Here is a 15660-nt window from a genome sequence, read left to right as displayed (position 1 = left end):
TTCCTGATAGCATATTCTTACAGTATTTAATGGTCCGACATGTGTTAAATGTAAATACACCATTAATTTTTAAATTTATCATAGTTTATTAGAAACAAAATGATTTTTTTTTCTTGCAAAGCGTTCAAACCTACTTTATTATTTTTAGAAGGTTTCCCAAGCTATTCTGGAGAAATAAGCTTTCTTTCATGAATATATAGACTTTAAAAATGATAATAAATAATTAAGGTGTCTGTTTACGACCAAAATTGGCTATAATTGGCCTTTTTCTCCAGAAAATAATTGCAAAATTGATTTTTGTCATTACAAAAAACAATAATTGGAAATAGAAGCATAGGAAAACAAGGAAATGTCCTTTTTATGTAAAAAATGTTTTCCTATGCTTCTATTTCATATGCTTCTATTTCCAATTATTGTTTTTTGCTCACCTTACTTATTTAACTGGAAAAGGAAATGTCCTTTTTATGTAAAAAATGTTTTCCTATGCTTCTATTTCCTATGCTTCTATTTCTAATTATTGTTTTTTGCTCACCTTACTACTTTAACTTGGGCTAGAGCGACTTTTAATGAACCGTAATGTTTATTTATTTTTTTGCATAAACGGAGGACGCTACGAGGGCAAATGATACATGTTTTTGTGTAACTTTTTCCGTAAAATCGATTAGCGTAATCAATTTTGTTCTACAGCCAACATTTAATAACTTGTTTATAACAATTTATTGCAAATTGATTTTTGCAGGGTGATTTTTATGTCCAATATGGTTTTTCATGCTCCGGTTCTATTTGCAATTTTTGGTTTTTTGCTAACCTTACTAGTCTAGCTATGAGCTTTAATGGATTAATATTTGCGAATCGCATTTCGTCGTTCTTTTTACGAATAAGTAAGATCATTAAACCGAGTACAACGCGTAGGAGATTTATAAAATGAATCGCGACAGTTGGCTGAATGAGAAATTGATCGCCTAAATCAAGAATATATGTGATATTTAAGTTTGCTTACACGAAGCAAATGCGATGTCCATTTCCATGAATATTACTCGTTGGGCTCCGTTCGGGAATCGCACGAATACACACTCTGTTGTTCAGCGATATTAAAACACATTGAATATGCTCATTTGACCAATTAATTGCGCCGGAAACTAGAATACAACAAAGCTTCCAAAATGTGTATCATGATTATAATAGGATTGCCTATAATATACAATTATTATGTTTGTGCTATATCAAGTAAATTGCTTATCAAAAATTTGTTTGCCAATTTCCGATAATATCTTGTTACTGGATAATAATTCCCGGTAAGGTCGTGCGCAATAATAGTTTATTAAAGCAATTAATATTAAAGTGGTCTTATAAATATTTTAATTATTTCATCAGAATATTTAAAAAATATTGATTTTTAGAGTTAAATATAATTACAAATTATTTTTTGTCAATAACGAGTCAAAAATGATGTTATATTTTCATTGTTAACGATAATGATAACGTAGTTATATTTGTCAGGTAACGGTTATAATCGTACATTTATTGTTACTTTTTATACGTACATATGCGTGACACAGGGTGTCCGAAACTTTTTGGCCGATCGCTTGTGTGAAGGTAGAACGGATTAACACTGAGCAGAAAAGTCCTCTACGATTGAGTTATCAATTAAAAAAGCCTCTATACATAATCATTGTCAATAATTAATAAATAATAATTAATAATTAATTAATAACCCGAAATTTTGCGTAGTTGCTTGCAAAATGGTAGAGAACTTTTCTGCTCAGTTTAACCTGTTCTACCTTTACACGAGCAATTAGCCGAAAAGTTTCGGACACCTTGTATATGGAACGGAGACAAGTGAATTTTAAAGAAAAGGTCTTTAAAACTTGGAGAAATAATAGCGGATTATAACGATTATTTTTTCAGTAACGATAACAATAATGAGTTATTTTTTTAATGGATGACGACACTGAGAGAAATCCCATTAAAATTATAGTCACTTTCTGCTTCAACTGTATCTTCTTCTGATTTTAATCCATACAAATAATAATAGCTTAAAATAATAAAATATGCAGATAAGGTTATTGTTAGAAAATTTTTGTTGAACAATATACTATATATAATATAATGTACTACAGCATAATAGACTAGATTTGTAATGTGTAATTTTAATACGAGGGTGGATCAAATATAAACTAGCCTTTTGCAAAAAAGAACCATATATTTTTCAAAAGCAATTCTAATTTACATTTTTCTTATTTTTCTATATAGTCCCCCATCTTATCTATACACTTCTTTCAACGATCTGGTAATCTTTTAATCCGGGTATCATAAAAAGTTTGTGGACGTGTATCAAACCAATTGCACACGAACTGCTGTATCTCCTCGTTCGTTGTGAAGCGCTGTCCACCAAAGGCTTCCTTGAGTGGCCCAAACATATGGAAGTCGCATGGTGACAGGTCTGGGCTGTAGGGTGGATGTTCTAGGACAACCCAGTACATATCGGTCAATTTTTATTGTGTTACTGCTGCGGTATAGATCTGGCGTTATCATGGAGAAGCAACACACTTCTGATCGGAATACCGCGCCTTTTTGACAGATAGGCAGCCCGAATTGAAGTTCCTGAGAGATTTCAAGAACAGTTAAGTGCCGGTCGCCTTCGATGAGTTCTCGAACAGCTTCGGTGTTCTGCGCTGTGATGCTGGTGCGAGGATAGCGCGGGTGGGCAATATTTTCTACACATTCCCGTCCTTTCTTAAATTGGCTCGTTTATATTTGATCCACCCTCGTATATATATTGAAGTCAAAATATATATATAACAGCAATATAAACGAATAGTTTAATCAAGAATATTTTAATTTGAATATATATAAATATATCATACAGCGTAAAGAGAAATATCTGAAAAGTAAAAGATGTCCCATACTGATATATGTATTTTTTGACACTGCAGCTTGGATTGCGCGCTATTTCTAATGTCAGTAAGGAAAAAAATATTATGTTGGATAGTATAGCAAATGTATAGCAAATAGTATTATTATGTATGCGTATCTATGAGAATAGCAGAATGACAGAACATTCGTTCTGTTTATATATAGATTATGTCTGGGTAGCAATGTGCATTTGAGTCGTGACAGTTTTCAGCTACGTTCCATCGTCTATTAGTCTAATCTGTTATACTAAAAAATAATTCTTAGTCTAAGTGAGAAAACATATTACGTTAAATATATTTTTTTAATTTAGATATTTTTCTGGAATTAAGAAACATTTCTTTTAATTAACCTTTTAAGTGCTGAATACTCACGGCGCAAGCAGCAATCCGCGTGGACGGCGCGTGCCTAGCGGTTTCGATTGCTGGGAACGGAATACTTTTTTCGTTAATGTGAACTCTGTCGATTGAATATGCAAGATGCAACTACTTGAATAATACAAAAAAGTTATTTTCGAACATTAATTATTTTATTCAAAACATTAAAATGTAAACCATATCTCAACTTAAAATTATATTAATGAATCTAAATATTTGAACTCAATAAATATAACAAAAAATATGGGAAATTTTTTACTTATATTTTAAACAACAAAATATTCAGCTTTAAATCATTCAAATAAAAAAAATTGCTAAACGCATGTATGCGTCCATAGCACTCAAAGGATTAATACTATATATTAATTTCAATCAAATAATTATTCAGTTAGAAGTATTGAAATAAATGTTTTTTTTTTAATTAAATGAATTCGATTACTTTTAATAACTTTGTTTAAAGTAACGATAAAAATTGCAACGCGCTATTGGAAGTGTGACAGGCACGAAATTGGTATGTTTCACGCATATTGCGTGTCCGACATTCGATAACTTTTCCCGTATTAAATTTTAAAGTTCGCCAAGTTGTACTTTCGCGAGCGGAAACGGTACGTGGGACTGCCGTCGTGTCCGTGAGCTCGCGCGCATGAAATACGTCCTCGCGAGACAAGTTAAATCGTGTAATTTCACTATTCTTCGTAAGGAATCCACTCTGATCCTGATGATCCTATATCAGCCGTGTAACTTTATGCGCGCGAAATCCTGCGAAATGAAATGCGCAAGATTTAAACTCCACTCCGTGTCGAACCGACACACGGAAGCGGTTAGCCGGGCTATGAGCGTTCACGCCTCCGCGTTACGCACACATCCAAAAAATATAATTTGTCCCCGATGTCTATATACATCGCGCGATATAATCTGTGATGAATTGTATTCATGGGAACAATATAACTAGCGCGCGCGGCGCACCAAGTTGCGATATAAGCTAACGTCGCTTCGCGCAACCGGTTTATAAAAACATTAACGCGCGCGCAGGCGAATGTGCGATATACTTTGGCTACGGTATTTCCAGCGTGATAGTGCGCTTTACGAGCGCGCAATATCTGCCTTTTATTACGGAGAGGTACAGCTATTGTTCAAGTTTTTTTTTATTCCGTCCTCAGTATGATTTAATTAAAACAGAATGGCAGATGTGACGGCACGTCAAACGCGCGCGCACGGTCATCTTTTGTCATCAATTTCCGACGCGAATCCAGTGAATGGAGCTCCGACCGATATGAAAATATTTCTGACAAGAGCCGGCGCAGTGATTATATAACGCGATATCCGCAAATATAATATTTCCTCCGCTTGTACCTCTTCATTCGAGCACTCGACGTTACCTCGTCGATACTTCGCTCGGTGCGCCAGGGTAATTGAAGACAGCTAGACGCTAACATTGTGATTTATATTGTTGCGCTTTGCTGCTCGTGTAAAGTACGAGAGGCGTATGTATATACATTTGTGCGTCTGCTCGGCACACGAAATCCCGAGTCAACGTAGTCGTGAAACAACCGTGCGGAACGGCACGAATCGTCTCGCGTGCGCACGAAATGTCTCTATGACAATGGATTCTAGCTTCTATCTATGGGTATAGACACGTTGAAAACGTGTGACGTGGCCATTCTGCCGTACTTGAGCGTCATTGTTCGCAAAATCCCTTTCTACCCGGCAGCGACATTTTTGCCTAAACAAACTCGCGGATAGCGAGGAACTTTCTATTCGACGGATCACATGCCGCGCGACGCGGTTCGTATTTTGTGGAATCTCCAATTCCGAGAACATGCCGAGACAGTTTCCGAAATGTTTATTGTCGATATCGTACGAATCATAATTGTTCTCGTCGTTTGTCTTAGATGATTTCATATTTATCTAGATAAAGATGAGATGAAAATCCGAAATATTCATCTTAGATGAAATGAAGACGGTTTTGTTTTTCATTTATCTAGATAAAAGATAAGATGAGTGGCGTTAGTTATCTACATATTTATCTAAATAACTTTTTAGGTGATATCGTTTTCATGGCAGAGTTTATGAGAATTTATAATAAAATTTACGCACATTATAAAATTGCGCAACGGTTAAGTAATTCGTCAACGTAATCGCTCTAAATATAAGGAATTTAGCAAAATAGACCAATAATCATTAACTGTTTATTCACAATCGATAGTTTGATACCGGCTTAAAATGGACTGATCAATTGAAACAAATCAACTGTTCTTTTTAGTTGCACCAGTTCAGCAGTGCAACTAAAAAGACAAAAGTAGACAAAACCGAAATTTGTTGATTCGTTGAAATCTAATCTCCAATCCCTAGTTTGATACGGCCTTAACTCATAGGTCCATATTATTTCATTTATTTTATCGAAAAGTGAGTTCAGAATATAGACCATAACATCATATCAGATAATTTTTAGATGAGATAACGTGTTTTTTATCTAAGATGAAAATGAATATATTTTATATTGCTCCCATCTAGTTAAAGATAAAGATGATCTACTTATTCATCTGATTATTTAGATAATTGTATCTAGATACCGGCAAACATTGGTTCTTGTTTTATCTAGATAATGTAAATTATTACGAGCATTAGTAGAACTATACTAGCTGCTCGAGTTGAAAATTTCGCCCTGTATTAAACCATTAATTTTATAACATAGTGGAAGATAAGCGAACAAAATAGATTAAATTCTAAATTATGTAACTCAACTTTGAATATGATGATGTCTTGAATTTCCGTTTTCGCGTTGACGCTATTTTAGCGTCAAAATAGTTTCAAGCCAGCATTAAAGTGAAATCTGCAGAATTAAATGTTCGAGAGAGAAATTAACAAATGTAATATCGTCAAAGCAGGTTTCTAGTTTATAGACTAAAGTAAGCGCAAACTGTTTTTAAAAGCATCAAAATTTTGACTTGGAATATCCGATTTGAAATCTTGTCATATGTTAAACTTTTAATTTTACAACATAGTAAGAGCTAAGCACGGTCGGATTTACACCTCTTTGTGTGTTTGTGTGTTTGTGTGTGTTAACAGAGATAAGGACCCCACGGTTCGTCACTCCCGTAGTATTTATCGACTCCAAACCTTCTCTGCCGTACGCGCGCGTGTGTGTGTATGTGTGTGGCTGATGTTATTAGGCCTGGTGTTCGAAATGTCTACCGTTTGCTTCAATGCAAGCAAGTATTCTTTTCTCGAAATTATNGCCACAATCTTGCAGCTGCTCTAAATTGACCATCACATTCACCTAAAATAAGCATCATATCACAAGCTTCCGCGTTTGAATACGACATGGCTGGTAAATGAGAATTTTGTTACACCTTACGTGACAGTATCAGACATGTCATACATCACGACTGGGTAATGCTAATGCCTGCGGTACCGTAACTTTCAATCCTCATAACTCGAAAAGTACTGATTAAAAAAACGTTTCATTATAGCGTTTTGGAAAGCTCTCGAGGTAAGCTACAAGAATATGCATTGAAAAATGGGGGTTTCCATTTAAGAAGTTAAAGGTGACCTTCACGTGATCTTCAAACGACTATCCAAGGTCAAACCAATGACACCATCTTATGTGCCCCTCGAAGTCACAAAACTTTTGTCTAATGTTTCATTTTTCTTTAAAATGTCGCGTTTACGAAAAAATCAGGTGAGACGGGTGGTCTGGGACACCCTGTATATGTATATATATATATATATAAAATTTGTGCTATTTTAGCAACGCCTTTACTCTATGAATTTAAAAAATTAGCATATGGCCAAAATTTCGATTCAACTATAAATATTTTATAATAACGTGTTAGAACCTAATCGCGGTTGTAGTAATGTAATATTGAAGTTTGCGAGAAGATATAAATATATGTTAAATATTTCTATCCTTTCTCATAAAAATGAAATATGTCGAATTAAAGCTTCAAGAGAAAAGTTAGCATGTGTAGTATCGTCAATGGTTTTTACTAGTTTACAAGCTATCTGTATAGACGGAAATTATTTTTAAGAGCATCAAAGTAGCATCACAATTTCGACTTGGGGCGATTTTATTTTTCGTTCATTATTTTTCCGATCAATTTTCGTTATAACAGCATTATCGAGAGGCCGACTTGTAAAGGAATCGTGCACGATAAACGAGTTATTATATTTCTGTTCCGGTAAAGCAACTTTCCCGATGACGAAAAGTTCGGAACCATTGGTCCATCAATGCTCCCGCTCGCATGAACATCTGGCTTTACGAGCTTTCCCAGGAGAATTTCCAAGTTCTTCTCTTACGAAACGGGTTAGTGAAACCTGGTTATAAGTAGAAAAAATTTCGTTTGCGTAATAGCCTTTCGTCTCTTCAGACGCATGCTTCACATTAACAGTGGAAATGTAATTTCGAAAAGATTGCGAATATCCATTCAATAACTAGACGGGCCTCTTTCAGGAGGACTCTTGAACCGTATTCATCCGTCTCGCTCTTTTCACATCGGTCCTTTATACTTTATCCTTCCTTCGCCCTTCCTGATTTTCCTCCCGTTTCCGTGAGCCGGTTATCATAAGTCGCTATTATTGACGAACAATGGTATATTGATGGTAATAAAGATGATTCGTGACTTTATGGTCTCGGGAAAATTTCGGTTAATCCTTTTTTATTCTGCACAAGTGCTATGCTATGTATACAACTTTTGCATCCGTATATATATGTAGATTTATTAGTTATTAACTCGCACTTTTATTAAAACAACAGATATGCCCGTGTTTCGATATTCAGAACTGATGCAATAAATGGTGAATACGATATTTTCAAAGAAATAATTTATGGCTTTATTTTTATTTAATCGTGGAAGTCTCTGTAAAATCTATTGAAACGATAAATATAATATACTCTCGCGCGTGAACGGAATATATATATTTTTTATCATTACCTTCGAAGCTCTCGTTGCCCTTGTAAGATAAAAGTACCATTAACTGAACAATTAATTCTACACACTCTTATTGTTTCGGTCTTTAAATACGAATATCTTTCAAACTTTCAACTTAGAATATAAGATAATAAAATCACCTAAGCAGAAACTCTCATAAAACTGGTAAGAAATTTCGGATTCAGGATCTCCTTAATGAAATGGATACCTACAGGTATTTACTATAATAGGCTGGTGCAAAAAATCCCATAAAAATATGCACCAGAAAAACAAATGAAATAGTGAAAAATGAGATTTGATCGAGATTACCCCGATCTCAGGATAATACCAATCAGCGATGTTTACAGTGTATAAAATCAGAGAAGACACACATTTCAGTGAAAATCGAACATATTTATCAAAAGAGAGATATGACAAAAATTTGGCAAGTAATATCTTGAAAAAGTAGTTCATTGTTTATTGATTTGCATTTATCGCGATGATACTCATCGGAGATATCCAAATCAGTGCAATTCTTGTGCGCCGAAAATCCGCAAAATATGCAGCGAAACCAGATTTCATCATCTCTCCTAAATTCTCCACAAAGAGAAAACATAATTCTTAATCCCGGCCACTCCAGCATCAACTAACTTACTCAAATTACATGTTCTCACAAATAGGTTAACCATGTTGTAAAGATCTATTAATTCAAAAAATCAATACTCCTACCATATATTAGAAGCTTTGAATGACATTGCAGAAAATAATGCAATAATTTAGCATAAGTAAATATATCGACTTACCACATTTGTTTAGCAACGATTATCACATCAGAAAACAACAAAACAAACTTTTTGTAACAGCTCAACCGTGAACTAAGTGATGTTTTTTCTGATGTTTTGGTCCCGCACAGAAATTAATAGAATTCAATTCTTATTAAATTCATATTCAATTCGTATTACAGTTGAAATAGGAAAATGATTGGCATTATCCACTGACCAGTATATCTCATTCTTTCCTACAGTATGTTTATAAAGTCTGTTCCCATCCTCTATATTTCGAAAGTGATTCAAAATTATGAAAAACCGTGAAATGCATTCGATTAATAGATGGGGCTACATTTTTAAAAGGGTTAGGAGGATTGCTCATCCAAGGGAACACCTCAACCCAAAAATTTCAAATGGAACCCCTATGTTGTAGTACAGAGCTCGGCAAAATCCGTACACTTCGCCTGATTTTCAATTCGTCCCGCCTAGCGCTATTTCCCTTACGTCTTCCCCCGCGCCCTGTCCACGAGCTGGCGCGAGGCTCAATAACGTCCGACGAGTGAACTTATTTTCAGTAACTTTCCAAGACACCCATGAGATACTATTATTGACGCTTTTTTTTTTAAGTGATATTCCCAGTAGTAGTAAAGTTTACCGTGGTAACTTTTTAATATCTTATCTTTTACATATATAATAACTTATTTTTCATGGACTTAGCGATATCTGACCTAACATTGTCATGCAACAGAATCACCCTACGTCTTTTATTCGCGATTGGAAGTCGTTTCTTATTCAATGCTTGTAGTATTTGTCTCAGATAATTTCACCGATATTTTTCACCAAAAATCAATACTGAGGTTTTACCTCGCCTTTACCTCGCCTTTACCTAGTAATTATTTCTTAAGTATGTATCCAGGCATTGAATCCAGATATTAAATACTTTCATCTCACGAGGAGAAAGAACAATATCGCGCTGATCGGCCGGTTAACGTATATTCAATCGCTTTTGCAAAATCCTTGGTGAATTTGATGCCGATTGTGCGGGAGCTAATCATAAATTGAGTGCAGTATTGCCTCAAACCGCACTGCATCTCGACGAAAGCGCGGATATTTTCGCTTTGCAGCACATTGAATAACTAGTATTCGTAGTTGCAACGATTCGTTTCGCGGATTGTCATGTAACATAGAAGGTGAGCATGTCGGCAGCGAACGGTCCGTCCTTTAATTATCTTACAAATGCGCATATCTGAGCGCGAGTGAGAAATATTTTTACTGCGGGGGAATGTCGCAGTCGAAAAGTAATTATGCGATACTCTGTGAGTACTCGCCCGAGTTCGTAATGACGACGTGATCAGCGTAGATTGTTCGCATTTGTGTGAACCAACAGTTGGTGCCGGTTTGAATCTTTGTTCGACAGTATATAATAGATTCGACCGCGTTCCGGTCTGCACATTGCTTTCAAACGTATAAACTGAAATACAGGGTGACCAATGAGAATATGCTGAAAATAAATGCTTATTACTTCGCAACAAATAGGATAAACGAAATGATTCCTACGCCATTTTATAGAGGAAACTTGTCAAATTTATTATCATATATATGAAAAAGAATATAAGCATTTAATAATTGAAACACACATTATAAAAAAAAGGCGAACATTTTCTTGCGCGTATGAACCAGTGGTATATATTTTCAAAGTGTTGTCCATCGCAATCAGCACAAAACTGCAATCGTTTTCGAAAACTTTGAAATACATCATTTAACGTGGATATAGAAATGCTGCGAGTGCATTTTTAATACACATATTTTTTATAACACGGTTGGATTTTCTTGTCCCCAAAACCGATAATTTTGTTTGTTTACATATCCGCTCAACCAAAAGTGAGCTTCATCCGTAAATATCATTTGTTTTTCATCGAGTTCGTTACTTTCAAACTTGTCGGTTATCACTTTGCAAAAGCCAATTCATTTCTCCATAGCTTTCTCCGTCAGCAACTGATGCGTTGTGATTTTGTACGGATGCAACTTAATGACGTCTCTCACAAACTTTCGGAGTGTTTCTCGCTTTAAATCCAAAGCCTGAGCAGCTTTCCGAATTGGAGTGTTTTGATTTTCGTCAAAATATCTTCGAACCTCGTCAATTGTTTTTTTCTGTTGTAACGGTACGAGATGGACCAGGTAAATCATGTTGGCGATCGCTCAAAGTGCCATACATAGTAAAATTATTAATAACACAGGCCGACAAAATGTGTCCGACCGACCTCCTTACCCAGAAACCAGACTATACTTTCCCGAAGGTTTTCGGTGCACTGAGTTCAAATCTGGCTGCAGAATTGCTCTATCACATCAGGATTTTGAGATATTTTAACCTAAAAGTGCAAAAAATGCCGTTTTTGCCCACTTTTGCGGTTATGTATGCAAGCCAGAGTAATTTTTCTCAAAAAAGTAAAAAAAAAGGTATTAAAGTACAAGTCTTTCTCTTTCAAATGGCGTTGAGTTTGCTTAAATATCTTTTTGCTTCGCTGAGATATTACAATTTTAAGTTTACGAATTTTCAAATTTTCCTATATCTTGAAAATCATGAAAGTAACATAGCGGCCATGTGTACTATCTGCAGCACTTTCTGTTTATGGATTCAACAAGGTTATTTTTATGTATTTTGACCCGCTGAATCCGAAATTCGAGATTGGAAGGCTGGGAAACGTCACTAACATCCGGAAAATTCATAATTATGAACCCTTCGGGAAAGTATAGTCTGGTTTCTGGGTAAAAATTTTGTCGACCTGTGTAATCCTGTGAAAAAATATTGAAAAATAAATAAACTCTTACATAATGAACATAATAGTGATTAGGCGCGATTCTACGGAAGGAGAAGATAAATAGAATGTATCAAAACGTACTTTCTAAGTACAGTTTCGCTTGAAATCTTTTTGGATTCATATTTACTACGGAATCTACGATACGTCGCAGTATAGTTCTTGCCTCTAGTGTAGAAGCACTCGATGAAATATACCTTTTCTTCTATTAACGTGTCCATCCTGGCATTTGCAAACCAGTCTGTACGACACTCCAAAAGAAATCGATGGGTGTTAGGTAGCGAAATCTAGTCAGTGAAACAATTGCCGATTGAGGGACTTGGGAAGGGATATATAACCGTTTACTTTTAACACATTCCCATTGGTCACCCTCTATAATTATCGGAAACGTGGCGTAGCATAGGAAAATTCGAAAAATTTCCATCTAGCCACACTACCACGTTGATGAATGGCTTTACTTCGTAACAATTCGACGTCCATTACCGCGTGTTGCCATTTGATAATGTTACAAGGTGAATTTTTATCGCTGATAAAACTTGATTACGCGCGATAGTGGAGTTGTGATGGGAGGTGGAGATGCAAAAAGTTTGCTTTACTTTTAGAAGTAATAATTTTATGTTACTGATGTATCTGTGATGTTTCGACTTGCAGGAAAAATCGGCGAATATTTTTCCATTCTGAAAATTCGGCCTGTGCGATTGAGTCGAAATTTAGGCCTTATATTAAACTTTTAAATTTATTTTGTTATCTTGGCTTCTACTGAGTGTTGTAGAATTATATATATATATATATAATGTATGCTGAGTTTTCTACTAATATTTCAACTCATTTTGTGAGCAACAAATATGGGACTAACATGTTTTGTGAACACCAAATTAGCAACAAATTTCTACATTATTGTTGTGTTCGATTTCGTTGTTATATATATTATTCTGCTAACTTCATCTTCATTAAGTGAATCATCATTAAAAATAAATAATCAGAAGGATAACCATTTTTTTTTACAATTTTTGAACAATAATTGAGCAACAAACAAAAATATTATTTAAAATTGATTCTGTTGACTTTTTTCCACTAACTTATAAGACATTAAAATGACACGCGATCGATTCAACACATTTGTCAAATATTCCGAAAAAAACTTTCCTTTTACTTTAATAATCAATAATTAATTTAATTATCAATAGCTATAAAATTAATGTAACAAAATTATGAGATAAAGTAGGCTAAAAAGGAAGTTTGCGTGTTATGTTAATTTTATGGTTAAGTTTGTTGATGTTTGGACATGTGTTGCCTTCCCTCTGACGTCATCAAACAAGATGATTGAAACGAGGGACCAAGAGTCTTAATAAATGTTAATATCATCAAGGCAAGTTTTTATTAACTATAGGCCATCTAAATAGATGCAAATTATCCTTTACAACATCAAAATACATCAAAATCTCGACTCGGGCAACCCAAGTATTTCGAGCGCTTTTGAATCGGTGTTATCAGCGAAATCCACAAAACTGGTTAACAAGTTCTAGTGTAGCTCTTCGAGCATGAACATGTTACACCGCACTCCTCCGTTACGAACGCGATAAGCCGCCTATAACCCAGGGCGCGCGTGCGCGGCAGAGAAGGACGTATCGTCGGGAGAAGTTGGACGAGCCTTACAGGTGGTATTGGTAATTCGTTAGCTGAAATTTGCGTACGTCCCTGCAGCCGTTCGGCTGCAAGTTTCCCAAACGCGGACCGATAAATTTTCAGAAATCCCGGCTATTAGCCTGAAACAAGCGTCGAGCCGCACCCGTTACTTCGGGATAATTTGGCGTCTCGCGGGAGCGAGCGAGCGAACGAACGAGAGAGAGAGAGAGAGAGAGAGAGGGAGGTGGAACGCGCGAGAGGAACGATGAAAACCCTCCGAGAGTAGGTGGATAGGAGAACGAGACGGGTCTGCGGTAGAGAGAGAGGAAGAGAGACGCCAACAGAGGGAGAGGTCGGGAGAAAGAGAGAGAGAGAGGGAGAGAGAGCTTTCTTGCGAAAGCATAGCTACTCGCGCCGCCAAAAGCCAATAGGATTCTACGGGCAGGGTGCTGGCAGAACATAACGAGAGTAGTTGGGCAGCGGCCAGGAACGAAGGAGAGAATGAAATAATCCTGGGTGTTGCCGCGAACAGCGGAAGCGAGAGAAAAGAGGTGACGCGCGAATAGGGTGCGGTGCATTCGTTTGCGGGGCGTTGGGAACGGAATTTACTCGTGCCGCCGCGATCGTCACAGTCGGCCTATATAGGATTTGAGGAATGAAAAGTGCTTCTAGGTATTAACTCGCTCTAACGTCTCTATACTTTGTTTCGGCTCTAATTGGTCTCCCCGCGGGGAATTTAACGGCTCTGCCGCGCGTGTCCAGCCAGTCGGACGCGAACAAGCTCGCGAGGAGAACGTGCTAATTGCTCATCGAAGGACGTTAATTGCTGAATAAATACAGGCTTTTCTGTAATAACTAGTCGAACCGGAGCTGGCTCTGCGCGATTGCCACTTGAAGGCGCACGAAGCCGGTTTCCGCGGCTGTCGCAACCGCGTTGGAAACTCCTTCGTGCTTACTATTGAATATGTTCAATCAGAAAAATTTCAAAGAACTACACACACACTCACACACACATTTTTTAAATTAAATTTAGAGATTTAAAAGATATGAGAAATTTGTAGAAAAATTTACACGTATCTTGGTTAGATTTTCCGTTAAATATGGTAAAACAGAGTAGCACATTCATTGCACTCATATTTACACCGCATTTGCATACTTACGTAAGATCTATACGTAAAAGAAATATAAAATGAGTGGTGTGATCGTGTCAATATTTTATGTAACATTTTAAGTATTATGTTCGATGCTTATCAAGCAAGGCGTGCAAGATCGATCGAGCGTTGAAATAGGATTTCGGACCTCGTGTTTTATTTCAGTCTGAGATCAAGAGTTTCATATTATATTTTTTTGCAGCGAAATATACGAAACTTATGTGCTTTATGCGATAAAAGCTTTCGATACTGCTTATATCTTTATGCGAATATATTCTAACTTCTTTTTATATGATGATATATCGCATGTCATAATCATATTTGTTAATATATATTTTGATAGTACAGGTTTTGTTAATATATATTTTGTTAATATATATTTTGATAGTACAGGTTAATAAGTACGGGGACAGATTGACAAATAATCGCATATTTAGAGGATGCCACCGTCGATAACACACTTGATAAGCATCGAACATAATACTTAAAATGTTACATAAAATATTGACACGATCACACTACTCATTTTATATTTCTTGTACGTATAGATCTTACGTAAATGTGCAAATGCGATGTAAATACGAGTGCAATGAATGCGCTACTCTGTTTTACCATATTTAACAGAAAATCTAACTAAGACACGTGTAAATTTTTCTACAAATTTCTCATATCTTTTAAATCCCTAAATTTAATAAAAAAAAGTGTGTGTGTGTGTGTGTACTTTGAAATTTTTTTTATTGAACATATTCGATATATTCGGTATTGGGGAGACCGAGGATAGCGCCAGACCTCTGAAATAATCTTATTATATTATTTTTAATTATATTATTATATATATTTATTATTTAATTTAACATAGCATTTATGCATTTTTAATTTAAATTAACTCTTTTGTGCCTAGTGAGACATATAAGATGCGGCACTAGAATCCGGGTAAAATTTAATTTGAAATTTTCGCAATATTATAATTCCGTCGGAGATGCCATATGGCACTAACATAGATCATATTGGGAGTGTGAATAAGTTCTCGCCGTTTTTTGTGAAAATAAATCCTTTATTAAAAAAAAAATAATAAAAAAACAAGTCAATTAAAGTATTGC

The sequence above is a fragment of the Dinoponera quadriceps genome, unplaced genomic scaffold (genome assembly GCF_001313825.1).
Source record: "Dinoponera quadriceps isolate SergipeBrazil2010 unplaced genomic scaffold, ASM131382v1 scaffold809, whole genome shotgun sequence".
Classification (NCBI taxonomy): domain Eukaryota; kingdom Metazoa; phylum Arthropoda; class Insecta; order Hymenoptera; family Formicidae; genus Dinoponera; species Dinoponera quadriceps.
Note: the sequence above shows the minus strand (reverse complement) of the source record.